Genomic DNA, 23,834 nt, shown 5'->3' with positions numbered 1-23,834 from the left:
CCTGTCCCAATTCTATCCCAATCCCCTCCCCACCCTTGCTAAATCTGCCCAACCCTTATTTATTCTTTGGGTATCTGATGATCTCAAAGGCCACATTCTCAGAAACCTCAAAGTAGATGAGGCGCCTCCTTGATGTACATATACTATATATATATATATACACACACACACACACACACATATAGTGCCGTGTGTGTGTGTGTGTGTGTGTATATATATATAGATAGAGAGAGAGAGAGAGAGAGAGAGAGAGAGAGAGAGAGAGAGCCAACTCATCCTTATGTTCTCAAGTCCCACATTACACTGTCTTGTATTACCTGGTTAACTTGTCTGAACCAACTGCTAGCACATAAGCCCAGTGAATCCATCACTTGACTGTGCATGCCTAGCAGAGTGGACGGCAAACAGTAATCATTCAAATAAATATTGACTGAAAAACTGAATAACTGCACACACACTAAGACATTCTGTGTATTTTGGGGGGGATTTCTTCTTGGAGGGATCCTTACAAAGGATACGTTAATCCCTGCCCTCCAGGACTACTAATTAAAATCACACCAGGGAGTAGAGACTTATCCACAAGAAACAATTATGGAGCGGTACACCAAATTTATTAAAAAAGTGTCAAATGAAAGAGAATCAAATGACAAAAACTCCAGTTGAAAGAAGTCCTATGGGTGGTCAAGAAACTAGCCCTGCATGCTTAAGATTCTGCCAGTTACAAAGACAGCAAGGCAAAATACCAAAAGCTATGGATATGAAAAATAAATGAGAAAGCCAGAGAAAAAATGAGAAGTAAGTCAAAACACTAAAAGTGAGAACAGATAAACAGCATTAGGAATAGAGACAAGATTAGTCTGCTAAAGACTGTGCAACTAGCTTAATAAGTATTTTAAAGTGCTTTAGATACATTATGCTAAAGGGACAAACCAACCAATTTTCTTTTCTCCCTTGAGAGGCAGAAAAAACTAGCTGTATTTTCCTCACTGTGATGTCAACAGTTGTCTGGGGCAAGTTCCACTTATACTGGAAGAACAGAGAATGGAACTAAAATAGGCACAGACTATAAGGAAAGACTGGATTTACTCCATCAGGGCTACCATAGTTTAAAACAACAGCACAGAGCCACAACAGTTATTTTGAGAGGTCAGATTAAATCCCTGAAGATCATAAATGCACAAATGCAGAAACTTAGAATATTCCATCAAATCTGAATGTAGATGATTCTAAGTTAGAAGTGACTATAGAAAAATTAGGAAAAAAATGTTCTATCAAAAAAAGATATGAAATTCAATTGGGGCAAGTGCAATATAGAAACTTAGTGACATCGACATTCAACTATCAGAGAAAAGCAGGCACACGAATTGAAAAAGTCCTAACTTTACAGGTAGCTGTGGTTTAGAAGAAAGGACACTGTACCCAGAGTCAAGAGAACCTCGTTTTTGTTTTTTTTTTTTTTGCGGTATGCGGGGCCTCTCACTATTGTGGCCTCTCCCATTGCGCAGCACAGGCTCCGGACGCGCAGGCTCAGCGGCCATGGCTCACGGGCCCAGCCGCTCCACGACATGTGGGATCTTCCCGGACGGGGGCACGAACCCGTGTCCCCTGCATCGGCAGGGGGACTCTCAACCACTGCGCCACCAGGGAAGCCCGAACCTCGTTTTTAGTAAGAGCAAGTCCCTTAACTTCCCTTGGCTTCATTTTCTTCCTGTGAAAATTGAGACTAATATTACCTTAATCACTGGCCTACAGGGAAGATTTTCTTTTATACTTGTGCATTGTTATAATGAGCATATACAAGATTACATGAGATAAATGAGAAATTTTTTTATAAGTTGTAAATGATAAAGGACTGCAAAAATATAAAGTATAAGTAGGAATTCTGTGGACCACCAGCAGTAGAATAGTACCTAGTAATCCTGTCCCACCCAGCAGAGGCCCTGATAGTAAGATATACCCAAGAATGTTTGTAGAATGAGTGAGACACTCCTGGCAGGGCAGTGGAACCAGAACACAGCACAAAGTAAGGCATGCAATGGTCAGAAAGCACTGAGCTCAATACTCATCACACTCGATTTTTACTAAAAAGATGGGGAAACCTAAATAATTCACTGAGCAATTCAAAGTTGTACAAAGAAAACTAGTTCCACAAAAATGCTTAATAATTTGGGTTAGTTCAACATTGTAGAAGTGGTATGTTAAATCTTTGTTCACTCCCCTTGAATGAAGGGGTAGCAAAAGTGTTTTCCATTAAAATGCAAATTCTCCAGGCAGGGTCATAATTAAGCCCTTATGAGCCATCTCCAGCTATCTGTTCTCAGCTAATAAGAATTAGTAGGATTCTTAGTCCTTAGGCAGGGAGAACAGACAGGAAGGACATGAGGCTCTAGTTATGAGTTAACACTTTAGCAGGGTATTAACTGTAACACTTTGTTGGCTGGGAGGCTGGGGAGCCATCAGGAGGAAGGAAAGCAGATCTGAAAAGAGGAGGATGCCAAACCACCAAAGGCAATCTTCTCTCTTGTGCTTCACAGTTCCATCTTGGACTAAAAACAAAAACAAAAAAGGACCTTCTGAAAACAAAAGGCGAGTTAGTGTCTTCACACTGTCTTCAACTACTCAAAGACTTAATGACTAAGATACTGAACAAGTTTCGTCCGGGTTTGCAGAAAAGCTACGAGAAAACTGGCTTAAATTAAAGCAGTGGTGGGGAGGGAGGGATTAGCTATAGTGTTAGATAGGCATTCTTAATTCTTGACCTGCAGGATGACAAACCCTATAATAGTCTCAGAAGCTTCTTGATGGTTCAAGAAGAGAGAAACAGTATTTGTCCTCAACGGTTCCTTCATTTCTGTCTGTTGAAAGGGGTTCTCCCAGATGACTGGAAAAACTGCCAGTTATCAAACCTTCTTTTGATACCTTCTTTTTTTTTTTCGGTACGCGGGCCTCTCACTGTTGTGGCCTCTCCCGTTGTGGAGCACAGGCTCCGGACGCGCAGGCTCAGGGGCCATGGCTCACGGGCCCAGCCGCTCCGCGGCATGTGGGATCCTCCCAGACCGGGGCAGAAACCCGTGTCCCCTGCATTGGCAGGCGGACTCTCAACCACTGCGCCACCAGGGAAGCCCTTGATACCTTCTTGAAGAGAAGCTGAAAAAACCACCAGTATCAAAGCGTCTTGGATTATATGATGAATGAGAATACAAGATGGCTGTATAGAAAACAGTTAACAGAGCATACACCCCATGAGGGCCAGGACTTTATCATTACTGCTGTATCCCTTGAATCAAGTCTTGAACATAATATGGGACTTCCCTGGTGGTCTGCACTTCCACTGCAGGGGACGTGGGTTCGATCCCTGGTCGGAGTTAAGATCCCACAGGCCGCACGGCGTGGCCAAAGTAAGTCTAAAACATAATAGGCTCTCATTAAATATGTGTTGAATGAAGGAATGTATAAGCAAATAAACGAATTCTGACTTCGCAGCCAACTGCCCATGTTCAAATTCTGGTACAACCTCGTACTACTCTGTGTTCTAGGGCAAAGAACTGTTTCCTGCCTCAGTTTTCTCACTGCTTAAATGGATATAATTAAAAGTACATACCTCAGAGGAATTTTTATGAGGATTATATGAGACACTATAAGTAATGCACTTTGTACATAGTAAGCTAACAAATGCTTGCTGAGTTAATTTTAAGAGTTTCATACCTAGACAAAACAATGAAAACACAGGACATAATTTAAGGCCTGATGAGAAACAAATACTTAGAACAAATGCCTTCATACAATTTATCTGCTTTTAGGATGTACATGGAGGTAACAGTCACCTAACTTTTCCTGCCAGGTACCCTTCCTCCTCCTCTAAGAATTTTAAAAGATTACTCTCTAAGTGGTAAGTGTGTAAAATATGAAAATCATGGCTTAAATTACTCATCAAGATGAAATCAAGAAATAGGATGTACACAGCAGTGTAGAGTTTTATGAACATTTAAAACTTCAACTGAGTGACCTGGGTATAGTCTCGGATACTAAGAAAAGTTGATCACCTGGTCCAAGACAAGTGGTGAGTCAGTCAGGGAGAAGGCTAGGATCTTCCTGTTTCTGTAAAGCATAGTTCCTTCAATTAAAAAGTTATGGATAAGCTAGTCACAAAGGATGAATATCGTATTTTTCCACTTATAGGAGGTACTTAGAGTAGTCAAATTCATAGAAACAGAAAACAGAATGGGAGTTGCCAGGGGCTTGGGGCTGGCGGGGGGCAGCGATGGGAACGAAAAGTTATTGTTTAATGGGTACAGAGTTTCTGTTCGGGAAGATGAAAAAGTTCTGGAGCTTGACGGTGGTGATGGCAGTACAACAATATGAATGTACTTAATGCCACAGAACTGTACACTTAAAAATGGTTAAATGGTAAAATTTGTGTTATGTTTATTTTATCACAATTTTTAAAAAGTTCTGGGATAAAAGATCTTCCTTTTTTAAAAAAGGAAAAAGAAATCACCAGCAAACATTAAGACCCTTGGCAAGTCACTTCACGAGCCCTGATCTGCCCATCTATAAAAATGCTTTAGACTTGGGATACATCATCTCTAATGGGCCTTGAAAAACTTCAATCATATGGTTGTACAATTTGGGAGCATTACCTAGAGTGAACTGCATCTGTAATGAGTCAGGTGGGAACATTTTAGTCCTTGTGGGCCATATGATATCTGTCTCAACCATGCAACTCTGACCACATAGGGCAAAGGCTGCCAAAGACAGTATGTAAACAAATGGATGTAGCTAGCTATTTTCCAATAAAACTTTATTTAAGAAACAGGCAGTGAGCAAGATTTGGCCCTTGGGCTGTATTTTGCCAGCTCCTGACCTAGAGAATATTTCTGTGAACATGCATAGATGACAGCAATTAAAGCTTCCCTATATCCCAGGGTTGAAAACTTCTATAGTGGCAATAAGCTTCTGACGACAGTCTCAAACCAAAATGTTTTTAGTGCAACATTTTAAACTAACTTTAAGATTTCTGTTTTCCAGGCAATGAGTAGGATATAGTGGCTTAACTGTGAGAAGGGGGTCATCCTCATCACTATCGTCATCATCAAACAGCTAGGAGAGTTAGAAACAATCTTTTATTCCTCTTTGTAAAGGTCTGCATAATCTGATATTTCTCCTAAGTCACGATGCAGAAAGTTTACCAACAAAAGGAAAAGGAATATTAAACAAAAACATTCTCTCCTGTTTGCCAAAGAGCAGGCTTAGTCTCCCACCTCTGACTTCAAAACACCAAATCGTCCTAGTGGCATTTAAAGAAGTACTTCCCCATTCTACCTGGGATTCTAGAGTGCTGATCTGAGAGAAAACACAGGGCTTCGAGGGGTAAGCTTTCTGCTTACATACTGATGGACAGTGCTGCAAGCTGGCCTGACCCGGGGAAGCCATGCTGGAGTGTGTGTACATGTCATCTTCAGCCTCACTGCGGCCTGGACCCTGGTCTCAGAAGAAGCCCTGAAGGACAGGGAGGTGAGCGTTCACCTTCCCATCTCCTTTGCCCTTTGAAGGACAACAGCTGCAACAAGAGAGAGCACATTTGAAATAAGAATACTGAGTCTCTGGGAACTAGATCTGGCCTCATAGCCTAGGGACGAGAAGGGATGCTTCCGTTTCTACAGATGCTGAACAAAGAAATTTACACAGCCCAAGTACTAATGATACTCGCCCCTTCTAGCTTTTTGGATGACTGTTACATGTAAATCAAGAAGAATCTGTGCACAGAGGAAAAGAGTTTCAAAGTACTTTTCACTCAAGTCATCAAGACTGAGGACCATTCACTACTATATTGCTGAATTACAAAAGGAGAGGCTTTGACATTAGATCATGTAAATGCTGGCATTTTTAATTTACTAAATTAAGAACACTGCAGAAAAGTCCAAAGAAGAGAAGTAATTACATGTATTCATTTATGCTTTTAAAAGGTAAGTTTTGTCAAGAATTGTTCTTGATTTGAACAACTTACAATGATATTTCACTTCCTAAAATTTAAGAAGGATGATACTTATCACAAATACTGACAGGGAAGTTAACTGGAATTTGATGATTATAAATTAGTAGACCACCATTTCCTTTACAGTATTTCCTGAACAATTTGTTCTTTAACGCTCTTTACCAATGAAGCCTGAAGTTTTAGGTGAAGTACTCATTTCTACTGGAAAAGGAAAGAATTTCTGTAGTTAGAAACTGAATTTATTAGCATTGGCATGAATGCTTGTATGAAGCCCTTATGTCATATAAGTTAATTCACTTTAGAAGTATCCAACAATAAACACTAGTCATTAATAAAACTGAATAAATAGAATCTAACTGTTAAAAGTTGACATTTATAATACCCATACTCAACAACAACGTGAACATTTCACACTTTTGTACTTTATTCATTAACGTCATTGTTTTAATTGCCACATTAAAGATAAAATATTACATGTTAAATAAACATCCGCACAGATTTCTTCCAAATACCTATTATGGGTTGAACTGTGTGCCCCCAAAAGATATATATAAAAGTCTTAACCCCTGAAACCTGTGAATGTGACTTTATTTGGAGAAAAGGTCTTTGAAGGTATAAGTTACAATGAGGTCGTACTAGAGTAGTTGGGCTCTTACTTTAAGAGGACTAGCGTATGGGCTTCTCTGGTGGTGAAGTGGTTGAGAGTCCGCCTGCCGATGCAGGGGACACGGGTTCGTGTCCCGGTCCGGGAAGATCCCACATGCCGCGAAGTGGCTGGGCCCGTGAGCCATGCTCCTCAACGGGAGAGGCCACAACAGTGAGAGGCCCGCGTACCGCAAAAAAAAAAAAAAAAAAAGAGGACTAGCGTACTTATAAGAATAGGAGACAGACAAATAGGGAGAACATCATGTGAAGACACAGATGCGCAGAGAGAAGACGGCCACATAACGCCAGCAGCAGAGACTGCAGCAGCAGCACCAGAACTGCACGTTGCAGGGGAGGGAAACTCTCTCCAGGGATGTTTCCACCAGAAGGGACTACAACTCAGCTACCACTGGGTTAAAGAATTCAAGGACACTAAGCAAATTTAGGATCATGGCTACAGGAAATGAGAGAGAATTTGTCCAGGCACATATAGAAGGATTTAAAAACAAAAAAAGAAACAAAAAACCCAGCATTGAGAATCCATTTGAACTGGTTACCATATTTCGAGTAGTACTGATCTGCAGACAGCCATGATGGACAAACGGATGAATGGACTGAACAAAAGGCTAACACGTGCGGAGACACATGGGGTATAGGAATGGAGGCTGAGAGAAAGCTAAGGGTGATTACATTAGGGTCTGAGGAAGACAAAGAAGGAAAGGGGTCAACTGAACTGAAAAGCAAGGGAGGAGTAGTGAATCCCCATTCACATTAATGTAATTTTCCCAAGTGTACAAGCCAGAATATGGTTGTTTTAAAATCAATTTATACTGCACTTAATTCTAGATATTCTTTTTGATCAGTTCACATGATATTTACAATATCTGGCATAGAATTAATTTGTGCTACATATAACAGAACAGTTACAGAGATCACTTGATACATATATACACAAACACACATGTACACACACATATGCATGGTATATTTTAAAGACTACATGGGCTAAGAACTAGAGAGATGTATTTCTTCAAATATTAGAGTCACACTCACTTTTTAAAAATTTTTTTTATTTTTTTTAATTTTTGCGGTACGCGGGCCTCTCACTGTCGTGGCCTCTCCCGTTGCGGAGCACAGGCTCTGGACGCGCAGGCTCAGCGGCCATGGCTCACAGGCCCAGCCACTCCGTGGCATGTGGGATCTTCCCGGACCGGGGCACGAACCCGCGTCTCCTGCATCGGCAGGCGGACTCTCAACCACTGCGCCACCAGGGAAGCCCTAGAGTCACACTCACTTTTAACTGATTATCTCTTTTATGCTTTATAAGAGACACGTATCAAGACTAATTAACAGCTGATGATGCCAGTCAATGCCTGGCATTATGTTTGGAGCAACATATCAGTACTACTAGCATTTGTAAACCTTGACTCTGGAAACCATTTAAACTGACCATAAGAACACTCTGTACCACATATGGTAACATCTATAATATTCAGAATCAAAATATAGACAAGTAGCACTTAGGAAGTAAAACTTACTGTGATAAACAAAAATGTGAGTGTTTTGTAGTGTTATCCTTTGAAGATGCTGTTTCTTCATGTAGTATAATGCTCACGCTGTGAGTTTTCTCACACAGTTTCTACCATGAAGACAGGACTGAAGTGCAACTTATATCTTTACAAAGACGGATGACACCAAGCTTAGTAAAAATGCAAACTTCCTAGTACAATGATGAATTCAACTTACTTTCAGCTAAAGGTTTTATAGTTAAAAGAAAGAAAAGCTTCAAGAAAAGGCATGAAACAGAATTCTTGTTTTTATATAAGGAGGTGCCTTCCATTTTCTTACCCACCCAAAGTGTAAAGACAACAGACAGAAAGAAGTGGCATGCATGAGTTAACCGTAGTTAGACACTACAATCCTTGTAGAGATATTCATAGTTATTTTCCACTTTGAGTTATTCAAATTCAGTTCTCTATCTCATCCCTGTCTGCACAGCAGCCTCTAGGTACACAGTACAAAATATTAACCAAGTGGGTACAAAATAAAAAGCAAATAAACTTCCAGTTACTTCTGGCCCAATAATTCATTTCCTCTAACCAACCAGCCTAAGAGTTCCCTGTGGCCATTAAGGGGCACTGCCAATTACTCTGACCAAATCATTCCTGAATGACTGTCAAGCATGATCATTCCTAAAAATCTGTGAAATGGAGATGTGGTGGGAACAGAATGGCCTCACTCAACATGTCATCCTCTATGCTTTCCTGTTCCTTCTTGTACATAAAGGCTGGAATTCGGTGACACCTTTGAAATCCTATCTCAGATGCCATCTAGGCAAAAGGCAGCCCCACGAACCCTCCTCAAGCTTCACTCAACCTATCCTGCAGGTCAGAGTCAGCTTTCTAAAGCCACTGCTTCTCTCCCTTGGTCAACAACAAATAATGTAGTGAGCTCTGCCAAGTACCCAGCAATGTCCTCATCTAACAAATGAAATCATGGCACAGAGAGTTTGCATGACAACCAGGACCACACAGCTCACGATGGATGGAGGAGGCATGGAACCCAGCAGGGCAGTTCCAGGAGTGCTCTGGTGCTGCTGGACCACCTTCCAGACCACTTTGCTCTGCATAAGCACAGCACCTCTGGAGCCTGGAACCAGACAACCTTCATCACCCTAGCTCCACTCTCTCCAACACAGCACCTCCTCTCCACAGCTGCAGCGAGCTTCTCACTGTCCCGCAAACACAATGTGAACACCAACCTCTAACCTGGGCTTATTTACACCGCTCCCCACCAGATGGGATGCTCTATTTCCTCCTCCTCACCATCCAGGAAGGCCAACTACAGTTCTACATCTTCTCAAATTGTTCCTTCTTCCAGCCTTCCCACCTCATTTTTGAGTCTCTCTTTTCTGAGAACTGCTAGAGACCCGTGCACCTGATGCTTTAACGAGTTTAGGATGAGTACTGATGTTTGGTGTTTATGCGGTCTACCAGGTCAGGTGGGAAAACACCCTGGAGGCAGGGACAGGCAGGACCCAGCATAGGTTCGTGAACCGAGCAGATGCTCAATACGTGCTGCTGATTTTATAACAACCTCACGGTAATACACTGAGTAAAATAATGCAGCACACTGTCATGAAACGCCTGGGAAATCATCTCAAGACTTTTGGGGCACACGTAAAGGTGCACCTAACTTCCAGAGTATTCTTCAACTGAACAACCGATTTCCCCAGCTGATCATGCCAACTAAGAAGGCATTTCTGTGTTTAGATAGCACCAGTCTATGCATATGTGAGAGTGTAAACAGCCAGGGACTGACACTCGAGCCGTGTTCAAACACAGCACTGGAAAGAGAACGAGGGATCCCAGTACGTTGGAATCAAAATGATGTTTTGAAAAGGCTGATAAGACGGAAAATGAAAATAAAATGCACCCAGTTGCCGTTCTTTTTTGCTCTGGATCATTTATTTAACAAACTCTTCCTAGTACCTCCACGTTAAACACTGTTTGGGGCACTGTGAAGGATGCTGTCATAGTCCCACAGAGGTTTTGGTGAAGCAGCTCACCTGAGAATTTTTCAGGGTCAGAATGAGCTATTTATGCTTTTACATTTGAACGAGGTGAAACCTGCACTCTGAATATCATCAGAATGCAAACACAGTTTTGAGAAGTTACAAAGATACACAGAGATATGGGTCAGAATCTGAAGCATTTCTGATTTTCCGTGATTTTTTTTAAGAGTAACTCACAGGAGAGGGAAAGAGAGGGAGCAAACAGCAGAAAGCAGGTGTGGTCTAATCGGTACCAGGTGTCTAGCACGAGGCACTAGGATAGCCTTTCTGCTTCCCCCAGGGCCTTGGCACCCAGCCACGGTCAAGCCCCTGAGCACCCTAACAGTGGACCGCACAGACTGCAGGTTCTGCTGGCCCCATGCTTCTATGGCAACCACTGAACCTCTGTGGGACAATCATCTCTTACTGGGCTAAGCCAATTATACAGCTTGATATTAGAAACCTTCAGGTTGGCATACTCTAACAAAGAACACTTAAAGGGTATCTACTTGTTGATATATCTTACTAGGAGATTGCCAGGTTAGCTTTTAGATGTAATGTTTTCATAGTGTGGCTATTATTAAATACCCTTCTGTAATACACACATTACTCAAAGAGGGAGAATAAAATCCCTACTAACTCCGCACAGTTCAAGGAGCACACAAATATGTGCTGTGACCATGAGAGGAATCACAAGAGCAATGGCACTTTCTGGCAGAGAAGGGGGCTCTGATAGCAGGTAGATTCCTTGCAATAAGGGGAAGAGGGCCTAGCACCCCTCAGCAGAGAGGTGGGGGCCAGCCTCCTGGAAAGAAGGGGAAGCTAAGGGAGAGCCCTGGGATGTACGAAGTTGTAAACCATTCATAAGTGAGAAAGTACCCAAGCTTTTCTGAAGTCTACTACTATTATCACCTGTCTCCTTAAATGTGAGAAACAGCAGAAAATACAAATGGTAGAGATTCAAACAAACAAAAACAAACACTCATTTTGGAAATCTTCTGAACTCTGTTAAACGAGCTGGCATGTGCACCTTGGTTCCACACTCACTCACTCCCCAAGCCTGATCAGTACCTGCTAAATGAGGATGACTATAACTTGATAACAGCAGGTGTCTTAGTTCAGGCTGCTAGAACAAAATACCATAAACTGGAACGGCTTATAAACAACAGAAACATTTCTCACAGCTCTGGAGGCTGGAAGTCTGAGATCAGGGTGGCACCATGGTTGGGTGCTGGAGAGAGCCCTCTTCTGGTTTGCAGGTGGCCGACCACGGTTGTATCCTCACACATGCGAAGAGCAGAGTAGAGGAAGCAAGCTCTCTCGTGATTCTTTGGCTGCACTGCAAGGCATATGGGGTCTTGGTTCCTCGATCAGGGTTTGAACCCATGCCCCCTGCAGTGGAAGCCCAGAGCCCTAACCACTGGACCACCTGGGAAGTCCCATCTCTCATGATTCTTACAAAGGCACTAATCCACTCATGAGGGATCCATCCTTAGGACTTAACCTAAACTTAATTTTCTCCCAAAGGCCCACCTTTTAACACCATCATATTGGGGGTGGGGAGACATGATTTCACCATGGGAATGTTGAAGGACACAAACATTCAGCCAATAAGATTAGGTGTCCTCTGATTTGTCATGCATCCTCTAAGACCACCATAGAGGGATTCCCACACTTGTAAAGTTTGCTTCTATAAGGAAGACACCATCAATTTTCAATAGGATAAAGTAGGGGAAATATGAAAGTTAGAGGCCAGATGTTAGAAAAAAAAAGATTACTGATAAAAATGTAAATAGATTATACAAGATGACTAAGCAGCACAAAATACCACATAGATTTGGAATTTTTATGAATGTAGTGGTCACAAACCGCAGATGGCCAAGGTGCAAACAATCATCTGTCTAGAAATAGCTTTTAATGGGAAAAAGGAAATTATTTGACTAAAGGCCACTGAAATCTACCAATGACAAGAAGCTCATAACTCCAACAGAAAAAAAAAAGGGGGGGGGAAGAAAATGAACATTTATTTTTTGATGAGGAGAGTTGAAACTACCTATCTCCCCTTGGTATTAATAAAGTTCCATCTGACTAATGGAGAATACCAGTAGAGACACCCTCCACTGAGGTTGTCACTATTTCTCCTGATCCCAGGAATCAGCTGAAGCCAGCTCCCTGGAAGGTCAGGATTTCTAGAGAAATGCAAAAATAAGATGAGTGAGAGGAATACAGCTTTCCTCATCATCATGATTTCTGGGAATCAAGTAGCAGAGGCATGGCTCTTCTCTCCCCCATGCCTACCAGAGCTCATACACTCTTCAAAAGATCAGGCTCTACAACTGTGACCCTATTTCTGTTTCGTAAAGAGGTTCATTTATACCATTTTTTTAGATTCCACATATAAGTGATATCAAACGATACTTGCCTTTCTCTGACTTACTTCACTCAGTATGATAATCTCTAAGTTCATCTATGTTGTTGCAAATGGCATTATTTCGTTCTTTTTATGGCTGAGTAATATTCCATTGTATGTATGTATGTACCACATCTTCTTTATCCATTCCTCTGTTGATGGACATTTAGGTTGCTTCCATGTTCTGGCTATTGTAAATAGTGCTGCAATGAACATTGGGGTGCATGTACCTTTTCGAATTATGGGTTTCTCTGGATATATGCCCAGGAATGGGATTGCTGGGTCGTATGGTAGTTCTATTTTTAGTTTTTTAAGGAACCTCCATACTGCTCTCCATAGTGGCTGTATCAATTTACATTCCCACCAACAGTGCAAGAAGGTTCCCTTTTCTCCACACCCTCACCAGCATTTATTGTTTGTAGATTTTTTGATGATTGACATATACACACTACTATATATAAAATAGATAACTAATAAGAACCTGCTGTATAGCACAGGAAACTCTACTCAATACTCTGTAATGACCTATATGGGAAAAGAATCTAAAAAAGAGTGGATATATGTATATGTATAACTGATTCACTTTGCTGTACAGCAGAAACTAACACAACATTGTAAATCAACTATACTCCAATAAAAATTAATTGAAAAAGAAAAAATGTCACTAAATTGTTAAAAAAAAAAATCAGTCTCTTCCATGTTAATGAGGGGAATTTTTCATGGTAAAACAGGGAGAGCAAGACAGTTTTAAGTCTTCCAGATCAGCCTACAAACCCTTACACCTTTGCTCCTTCAACTGTGGTCCACAGACCGCCAGCATCAGCACCACCAGGGAGCTTGTTAGGAATGCAGAATCTGGGGCCCCAGGTGATTCATATGCAATTAAAATTTCAGAAGCACTGTGAATGTACTAAAAATATTTCTTACTCCTGGGATTAGGTATTTCTCCCCACATGCTAGGGGTCAGTGCAGTTAGGCCAAGTCTAGGACGATCCGAGCATCAAAATGAATGATAGTAAGGGATTATAACACACTGAATTTAAAGAAAAGAAGCCATGAGTCCATATTTATAACAAATGAATGAATGGGGTAAGTGGAAGCTCTTCTTTACAATGGAAGGCCAACTTATAACTATACAAGTGATTAAAGAGTTAGAAAAATCACCATTTTGCAACTACCATCATTATAATGGTTCAGGCAAGAATCTCCAGGGATCCTAAAGCCATTAGGTGAACGGTTGTTGGGGGACTAGGATATTTACACAGTTTTTGCAGTATCTCTCCACATACTATTTATGAATTACAAAAGGATAAAGGTAACTTTACAGTGGAGAAATCTATTGGACACTACCTAAACCAAGTGATCAAATTTAACATCACTAGGAACGGGACCACCTGACATATGTACCGGCTGAGGCGATGCACTTAGGAGGATACAATAGCACTTATGTAGTATTTCTGCCCCCAAATGTAAAACCTGACTCTAATCATGAGGAAACATAAATAAGCCCGTACTGAGGGACATTTTACAAAGCAAACGACCTGTACTTTTCAAAAATGTTAATGTTATGAAAGACAAAGAAAAACTGAAAAAGATTAAAGAGGCTTGATAACTAAATGGAATGTGTGATCCCAGGCTTCTTCCTGGATTGAGACTTCCTTCTTGTTGTTACATGTATATTACTGTTAAAGAGTTCATCATTGAGACAGGTCTGCACATTAGCTAATGACACTGTATCAATGTTACATTTCCAGAATAAGGTAACTATATCTCCTTTTAGGTGATACAAACTGAAGTATTTAGAGGTGAAGGGTCATATCTGCAACTTATTCTTAAATAGTTCAGTGAGATCTGTAATAACATGTATATATATGGAGAGAGAGATAAAGCAAATGTGGCAAAATGTTAACAAACGGCTCATCTAAGTGAAACGTACATGGGTGTTCACTGAACTATTCTGGCAACTTTTCTATAGATTTTGAATTTGTAGAAATAAAAAGTTGGAAATAGAAAAAAAGTGCAAAAGATCAAAAAGTAATGCAATTAAAAATGGCCCTCATCCTCCTACAACCTTCTAGAAGAGTTAGAATACCACTACCGACCGTACCCTCCCCCACCTAGAGTGGTCTTGAAATTGAATACAGGTAAGTGCCAGGCTGAATAAAACTCCTCTTTATAAGAGTTTTAGGAAAAAGTATTTTCTAGGCTACAAGCCTCTTCTTTGAAAGTGCAGCTCCTAATTCCTTCTACAATGTGCAGGGGGTGTTTTTGACACAGGAAATAGAGCAGTGAAGCAGGCGAAGGGCCTGTTCTCATGGAGCTTACATTCTCCCAGAAGGAAACAGACAATAAACAAACAAGGTCAGGCAGTAGTTAAGTGCTATGAAGCAAAATAAAGCTGACAGAGAGGGAGTGCTGTTTCAAACAGATGGTTGGAGAAGGACTCTAGCCAGGTGACGCTGAGCAGAGACCTGAATGAGGTGAGGGATTAAACTGTACGGCGGGCTGGGGGGAGTGTATACCAGGCAGAAGGCATGGCACGTGCAGAGGCGCTAAGGCAGGATGGTGCTCAAGCTGGCGCAGAGAGAGTAAGGGGGGGATTGGAGGTGGTGAGGTCATGGAGTCCCTCCCAGACCATCATCAAGACTTTCTTGTTAACTCTGATACGCTGACTGGTGCCTCCCACCTGTCCATCTCACTCTGGACAGCCAACTACCCAGCCGTCTAATGAAGGGGCTGCCGTGGGGAAGCAGCCAAGTGTGCTTGCTCAGCACGAGGCTCAAGCACGCTTCCCCTTTTTGCCAGCCATCTCAGGTTGTTTCTTCCTCAGGCTCCATACTCAGAAACACTCTGCCTAGTTCCTTTCTCCTTCCACTCCCATTGAATCCTCATGCAAAGGTCTCCAAAAGGTTCTCTTTGGGTTGAGAGGTTTAAAAAAAAAAAAAAGAGCCCCGTCATAGCCGATCAACCTAAGAGCCACGTTTATAACATCCAGTGCTGGTTCTCACAGAAGTCATTATCCCTTCCTAGATGCTAAGTTCTGAAGGGGGCTGAGTCGCAACAAAGCATTAGCGCCATTAGCATAAGAAAAAGTCTTCGAAAATGCCCAGAAAGTGCTTCAGAAAACACTGGCACCTACCTCTCCATTCTCCTTTAATCAAACCTGCTTTTCTTCAAGTTCTGCTGTTAAGCAACTTGAAAGCAGGGGTCATCATGGTCACTCTTTTATTCCTAGTGACAAGCGAGGGACCTGGCATATAGTGGTTCATCAATAAATATCTGTGGGACGGTATTTTATGGGAAAAAGATTAAAAAGCCAATTTCTTATTAATTAAGCTGATGGAGGTTGCCAAAATGTTAATACACTGTACCTTTCACCTCTATTAACTGTAAATATATTGTAACTGACTCAGATGCAGTCTGATGCAGGACGTGGTGCTCGGCACACAGTAGGAACTTACTAGGTATTCGATGGATGGAGGGATGGTTAATTTGATGACCAACCACCCATCAGATAGGAGCTGTGTGGGCCGACCTGTGAAAGCCATCATTTATAATATTTATAACATTGTTTCTAGAGGAAAAAATGTACCTTGGGCTTGGTTCATAACCATTAGTTCATAAATGAACTTCAGAATACCACCTGGTCACTTGTAAAATGGATATCTGGGACGGCAGGTATGTTTTCACTCGCCGACTGTTTATGAGGGATTTAGAGTACCATGACTGATTTGGGGAGGAGTGGTGGATATCTGCTCCCTTTTAGCTGAATGAAGCCAAATGTATAGAGATTAAATTTTTGTAGTAATTTGGAAACTCCGAAATAAAGGAGATTGATTTCATAGTATCCTTTCAAACTATTTGGGAGCAACTGTGCTCAAGGATGGATGACATGGAGAATCAAAGAAATAAAGATTTTGCCCAACTTAGTGACTCTAATGAGAGACAGAAATATATTAGATGATTTAAAAACAGTTATATTTACAGATCTGATCTCACTGGACTTGGAAGGACTAGGGTCCTAAACCTGTTTTACATACGATTTGATTTACACCCATAAAATTTTAAAAAGTTGTTTATATAGATAAAAATTACAAACTTACTAGATAATTTAGATATATACTCAATTTAAATATAGCTACACACTCTGAATTTTAAGAAAATCTTTTTTTTTGTCATTTTATGAAAAAGAAGCTAAAATCTGAGCACCAAAGAAACCTTCAACATTGTGCCCAGATAAAGGCAGTTTATTACCTTTCTTGAACTTGGTGACCTACACAGTACCAAATCAATACCAAAAGCACTCATTTTCAGAAAAAGAAACTGAGGCAGTCAAAGGGGAATGGGGTTTAAGGAAGAGAGAGAAAAAGGACACAGGAACAATGAATTGCGAATGGGGGAACTTTTGCTATGTACAAAAAGTTTTATTCTCTGAGCTATCCCTCTTAGCATTTTCTGGGTTCTTTTATGTGTGTCACTTTCCAAAACTCCTGAGAGACAAAGGTTTGCCTGGATAGAAATGGCCCCACCTTTTCATATCAATTTATTCTCCATTTTAGTAATTTCCAAACAGCCTAGTTAAAAACAAACAAAACCAAAAACACTGCAGAAAATAAAAGAGTTTGATATAGATGACTAAGAAGAGAATGTAAAGGATTATGCTAGACGGCTCTATGGTTCTCCTAGCTTGGTAAGGCCCTGGATGAAATGCAGTCAGCGTTTGCAGCATCTGAAATCGTCTATTATCAAGGTCTAAACACGGTCCTTATTTTGTAATGGAGTGAAAGTGAGTATGTAGTCTCAATCACCCCGCAAAGACTTTACTGCAGGCCTACCCTGTACCAGGCACTGGGCCAGGTGCCTGGAATACACAGGTGAATTAGGCAGACATGGCCCCGTCTTCATGGAGCTTACATTCCAGAGGAACTGAATATTAATTAAACGAATATCTACTAAGTACATATTAGTTAAGAGGCTCTAAAACAGCTGAGAACAAACTTCTAACAAAAGGAGAAGGGACTAATATAAAAAGTTTCTCATGAAAACCCCAGGATCACATAACTTCAATGATTCAAATGACCTTAAAGGTCGTTAAGTTCAACGTACTGTATTATCCAATTCTGGGATCCTGTCTAAGACATCCCTAGCAAATAGCCCTCTTCTCTATTGCAAGGTTTGTCAGAATATTTTATAAGGAGTAAAGAATAGAAATGTATACAAATTAAACACTATATTCATAATTTTAAAAATTTCTTTATAAAAGCCAATAACTAGACATGTTTAAAAACATGTTCTTTAAATTTTATCACCACCTCATTTGTAGTTCTGGTTACACTAAATGGAACACTTTTACAATTTTTTATGTCATGCTCCATAAACTCAAACACCTTCAATAAACAGCAACTAGTTGCAAAATCACATTATGAAAACTGTTATAAAAGTGTCACATTAGCTTATATTAACATAACACTCATTTTAGAAATGTGGATCTTACTGAAATCACTAGGTTCACAACTAAACAGCCTAAAAAAAATCAGGTTTAAAGCTTTTGACTACCTACACTTGCTTCTGCTCTTCACAGAATGCCTACATCAAAAGAATGAAAGAGCTATAAAATATATTTCAATTTTGAAATTACAATGTAAAATAAACAAAAATGTTAGAGAAAGCAGGAAACAGTAAGAAAGGAAATTCCCATTAACAGATAGATAGTTTGTTAGGATACACTGTCAAGGAGTTAAAAACGTAAGTCTCATACAAATATAAATTGAGCATGTGTCAAAAATTTATTTAAATCATTAATGATGAAACCAGCAGGACGATACATCCGGTTCAGTGGAGTATAGGAAAGCCTGAAGTGTATATAGTCAATGAAAGACAGAATACTGAAATAAGATTGCTAATACATATATAAAACTGGTTAATATGCTATAGGTCAATAAAACTGTAACTTTGCGGGTTATCTTCTCTATCAGACAAAAATTATTTGCAAGTTATCAATCTACAATGAACATCCAACTTCACAGAATCTGGGTCCTAATCAATAGTAAATAGTAAGTTAAACAAAGGTACAGCTTCCTAGCAAATTATGTGATCCGTGACCGGGTATGTCTGCCAATGCTTCAGCGTATCACTGAAAGGACATGCAACCACCCTTGTGCCTCATTCCCAAGTGCTGGATGATTTTTCTTAACACTTTAATATGCAGTAAAACCTTGACTACACAAAACCCTCATGTATGATTAGTCTTGATAATGGCACGGTCCAGAGACCTAAATTAGCCCTTAAAATGCTAGTAGCAAGGCATACACTGGTGACTGGTAGATGAACACCCGCCGCCCCCCACCAAGGCTGCAAAATCCCTCTTTATTTGCTTGCCTGCTTTTATCACACTTGGCCTCTCTTCTTCTATCTCAGAAAATTTGCTGCCTACCTTGTGTTGCTTCTAGTCATTTCCACCAACACATTTCTGTACTGTTTATTTTCCTTTAAAAATGTCCCTTTGTATGAATACTAATCATGACAACCTTTTAACCAAAAAGAAAAAAAAAAATCTAACTCTTTCAACATAAATACATCTAAAAGTTTGAGTCAGAGCTTGATAATAAGCATCATATTCTATAGCATAAATGGTTAATCCCTCTGCCCATCCATCCCTTATTCTAATATTAAAAAACATAATGAAATATTTAAGATCAATAACTTAATTTCTACTAACTGAAAAATAATTAAGAAGGAACCTTCTAAAGGCTTCTTCCTAAGGGGTCAATATAGTAAAAACTTCTGGCTCTATATTACCTTACAGTTACAGTATCCCTCATTTAGAGCCTTAATAATTTATAGTAATGATGGCTATGCGACAATGTGCCAGATACTGTGCTAAGAGCTTTCCAAATTTCATCCTGTTTAATCCTCACAACACTCTTGTGAACTAGTTTGTATTATCAGCCCCATTTTTCAGATGAAGAAACTCAGTCACAGAGAATTAAATTAACTTTCCCAAGATCACAATGGTGGTGGGATTCATATCCAGGTTATTCAGCTTCAGAGCCCTCCGGTTAAACCACTATGCTACATTAATGGAGAAGACAGAATTTTAAAAACAGATACATTAACAATAATAACACTTGTGTGACACTTTTTATATGTAGCCACTATTCTAAGCAATGAACATACAGAACTTATTTATTTCTCACAATAACCCTCTGGGGTATGATTATTATCTCCAATTTACAGAAGAAGAAATTGAGGCAAAGAGAGGTTAAGTATACTTGCCCAAGGTCACAATGCTAAGAAGATGCAAGGCTGAGACGCAAACCTGGACAGCCTGGCTTCCAAGTCCAGGACCTTCCCCTGATGCCATGCTGCTCCTTGCTAACCATTTGAAAAGCATAACACAAGTAAACAGTCCTAACTCTTTAGAACCTCTGAGGTTGGAAATAACCACATTAAAGCACAGACCCATAACGAAATGTTCACTACTATAATCAAAAGTCATCGAGAACAGGTTAAAAGGTTTTCATTCAGCCTTGTTAAGAAGGCAAAGAAGTAACACACTTAAGCAAAATTTCATCCAAGATGAATTTCTAAAAAAATATTTTTCTGGAAAACAAACTCAATACAGAACAAATGCGGTGTTACAGTAGCTTTTTAAAACCTTTCTGTAGAAATTATTTTTGTTCTTGTAGCTTGGGGTTTCTCAGAATTCCCTCAGGGGCTGTGGGTAGACGGGGAAGGGGAAGAGATAGGACCCCAGTTTCCCACTCCACCTTCAAGCAAGCAGTTCTGTTTATATTTTTTACATATTGGATTTCCCCATAAACTTTTGCTTTGATGGGACCTAGGCTCCCGTGAGAACTCGGTCTGAGTGGGCAGCCCTTCTCAACTTCGGAAAGCTTTCCCCATCACTTCCCCAGCATCCCAGAAGGTATATTAATACTTCACAGCATTTCTCCTCTTCCTTCTCGAATCTCATGCCCTAATCATTCTCCCACACGACCTTACCTTTCCATCCTCCTCTGTCAACAATCATCACCACCACTGCTCACGTTTACCAAACTCCTTCTACACGGCAGGTTCTCGGTTAAATGTTTTCACATAACTCCTTCACTGACTGTGCTCAGCACCCCTGTGAATTAGATTCTACTATGGCCCCACTTTATAGAGGAGCTCACTGTCCAATGGTCACGGAGTGATGGAAGTAAGATGAAAATCTAGACGGCCCACCCGAAGGGCCCCCAACTCTTAACCAGTACGCTATCCTGCCTCTCAGTCAGGAGATCCCTGTTCAAAATTTCCCTGAGACACTGTTCCAGACTCAACCTCTCAAAACCAAAACAAAACAGAACACAAAGCTCCTTTCCTTCTGGAGCAGCCCTTCACAGCAGCACCTCACACGCTCAACGCTCAGCTCTCAGTGCAATATCATCCACACACACTGATGCCGACACTCATGAAATCATGTTGTGTGTTCTTTCAGACACGCACGTGTGTTTGGCCCTCCAATTAGGTTGTTTCTCAAAACGAGGGACTATCTCCCTTGTGCTTTCTACATCCTCACCCTCCTCACTAGATCACCTAGAATGGGTTTGGGCACAGTGTCGGAAGATGTCCAACCCTCAGTGTCAAGAGTCCTGGCCGTGGTTGGGACCCCTGAGTTCTAGTCCGACCTGGGGCAACGCCCTGGAGAAGATGCCGTTGTTGTCCCCCACCCCTCCTAGTCTTCAAGCCTCCCCTCTCCATGCTGCAGGCAGCCTTCTGTGAGCCCTGTGCTTAGACTGTGGCTCTGGGCGCAGGCTGGGCCGGCTCAGAGAGTGAGCTGGGAATGCAGGGCAGCTAATGCCTCCAGGAAGCAGCCCTCAGTCAAGGGCAAATATCCCTGCTCCCTTGCCCTTTAGGGAGGATAACTCTCAAGTGTGTGGACTGTCTCCCCCAGTTCCATCGAGGGACTGAGCTCCAGGTACCCACAGCAGTAACTCTCTTGAAAATGCACCTTGATTTAAGGCTTCCTCCTCTGCCCTGTCCCACTTGCCCACTTCCCTGCTGACATTCTTGGGAGAACCTCTCACATAAACCGCTTACTCTCAAATCCTTGTCTTGGGTCTCCTTCTGGGGAAGCCAAACTGAGATCTGCTCTCCTTTGTGACTCCATTTCTCCATCTGATAAACACCAGTGCTGGATAGAGGATCTCCAGGGTCTCTTTAGGCTCTAACATCCTTTGCTTTCAATGAAGTAAAGCACGTTGCAACAGCGAACCAAAACTGACGATGGAGGTTACTTCTTAAACGAGACACTATACCCCACCTTGGAGCCACAGCTCCGTGAATGCGGAGGGAGAGGGCCGCGCAGCCTGAGTGCCTGTCAGCAAGGTCCTTCTGGACGTGCTCGCAGGGCTGCGGTGGCTGCTGTGGGGATGGCCTCCAGTGCAGAGATCCTCTCATCCAAGGTCAAGGTCACACACTTCCAAGGTCGCCATCACGCACTGACTGAGGGATGCTCACGTGGAAAGGCCTGGTCATCTCAGCCCAAGTCAAGCCAACTCCGAGGGACCGCTCTAGCCCCGGAGCTACCCAGGGGGCTGCCAAGGTTGCCGCTGGGCTGGCCCCCTTGCTTCCTTCCCACCTTCGAAGGGCTGACAAACATCCTGAGCGCTCAACTCCACTTCACAGTCTGCTTCCCAGGGGACCCCACCTGTAACAATTTCATTTTAAATTTTATTTATGATGTCATGAAAATCACAGACTCTGGAACTCTGCCTGGGGAAGCAGGGAGGTTCCTTTTAATGCTCTAAGACCAGGAAGTGGTAGAGACAAGGGGGGAATAAAGCAAAGTTTTTAATAAAATGGGAATGAGGCAGATACAGACAAGCTATGTATGGTATGAGATGCAGCTTCGGTTTCTGAACAAAAACAAGAAATACATAAAAGGTCAGCATAGTCAGTGAAACTGAATGCTGAGAACTCAGATGAAGCAGTCACAGAGGGCGATGAAAGAGAGAAATCTCTCCCAGAGAAGGAAAACAAGAATGTCCTTGCCAAGGAGAAGAAACAGACTAAACATACCATACACACCAAGTCAAAAATCATGGGGTAGAAATAATCCATCTGAAAGAGGGCCCTCGACTTCAGGAGACTACATGCAACCCATAAGAGGTTCTCTCCCCCGGTATGACCAAGGCAGATGCCATTCCGGGAGTTCCCACTAACGAAGCTCAGGGTTAGATCACGCTCCTGAACAGGCTGGGGAGAGTCCCATCGTGCTGCCACAGGCAGGGCCTTTCCTGAGACTTTGCCAACAACACGTGAGTGACATAGCTGGCTCTCCAACTACAGGCAGAGCTGCTCCCTGGAGAGAAAGCCAGTGATGCTGCTCTGCCAATGGCTGTGCCCAACTGCTGGCATCCAGTCACCCCCTCTGCTGGGCTATGACCTCCTGGAGAAGAAGGGATGCCAGGGCTGGGTAAGGAGGGAGACTGAAATTTAAAATAACATGTTAAGTTGCAAAGGCACCACTGAGAAGGTGACACCTGGGCAAAGACCAAAAAGAGATGAGGACTTAGTCTCATGATTACCACAAGGAAGAGTGGCTACACAGAGAGACACGAAAGTGCCATGAGCAGGAACGACGCCGATGCCCGAGGAACAGCAGGGAGGCCAGTGTGGCCGAGAACTGAGAGGGCCTGAGGTCAGGGAGATGAGGGGCGAAGTCATGCAGGGCCTTCTGGGCCATGGTAAGAACTGTGGCTTCTACTCGGGGAAGATGGGAAGGCCCGGGAACACAACTGGGTAGAGTGACATAATCTGACACTTCTATTTCCCTTCTCTGGATTGATTTTCCTCTGCAGCATTTCTCACCATCTGACAAAGTACACACGTTATATATTTACTGGCTGTCTCAACCCATTAAAATGTAAGCTCCACGAGGGCAGATGATTTTTGTCTGTTCTGTTCACTGCTATAGATTCCCCCAGTGTCTGGCACTTAGTAGATAATCAACATTTATTGAATGAATGAATGAATGAATGAATGGGTCATCTTGAGAAGAACCTGAAGAACTCTTCTAAATGGCAAGATGAATTCAGACAAAGAGAATAATGTTTCTACTTCCTCTGAAGCTGTTTAAATCAGTGCTGTGAGGCCAAAACAACAAATTACCTACTTGTTCTTTTAGGCACCTAGGTGCCCACGTTTAAAAACATGTTTCTAATTTCTAAAAACTGGATGCTTAAATG

The 23,834-nt window shown here is 41.7% G+C and overlaps 2 protein-coding genes across 6 annotated transcripts in view; both read right to left on the bottom strand.

The window, feature by feature from the left end:
- The window catches only part of PCGF5 (polycomb group ring finger 5), a 115,947-nt gene that overhangs the window by 69,288 nt on the left and 22,825 nt on the right, over positions 1–23,834 (bottom strand). The gene's annotated exons all lie outside the window — the stretch shown is intronic.
- Positions 277–23,834, bottom strand: part of LOC149747284 (uncharacterized) — a gene marked incomplete at its 5' end in the record, with an annotated part of 45,876 nt that continues 22,318 nt past the window's right edge. The window contains one exon of the mRNA XM_089897356.1: positions 277–23,834. This exon is cut by the window's right edge and continues 22,318 nt beyond it.

Source organism: Delphinapterus leucas, chromosome 16, assembly GCF_059928025.1.
Source record: "Delphinapterus leucas isolate spDelLeu-1000000601 "Yukka" chromosome 16, BTC_Dleu_Yukka2, whole genome shotgun sequence".
Lineage (NCBI taxonomy): Eukaryota > Metazoa > Chordata > Mammalia > Artiodactyla > Monodontidae > Delphinapterus > Delphinapterus leucas.
Note: the sequence above shows the minus strand (reverse complement) of the source record. Positions and strands in the feature narration are given on the sequence as shown.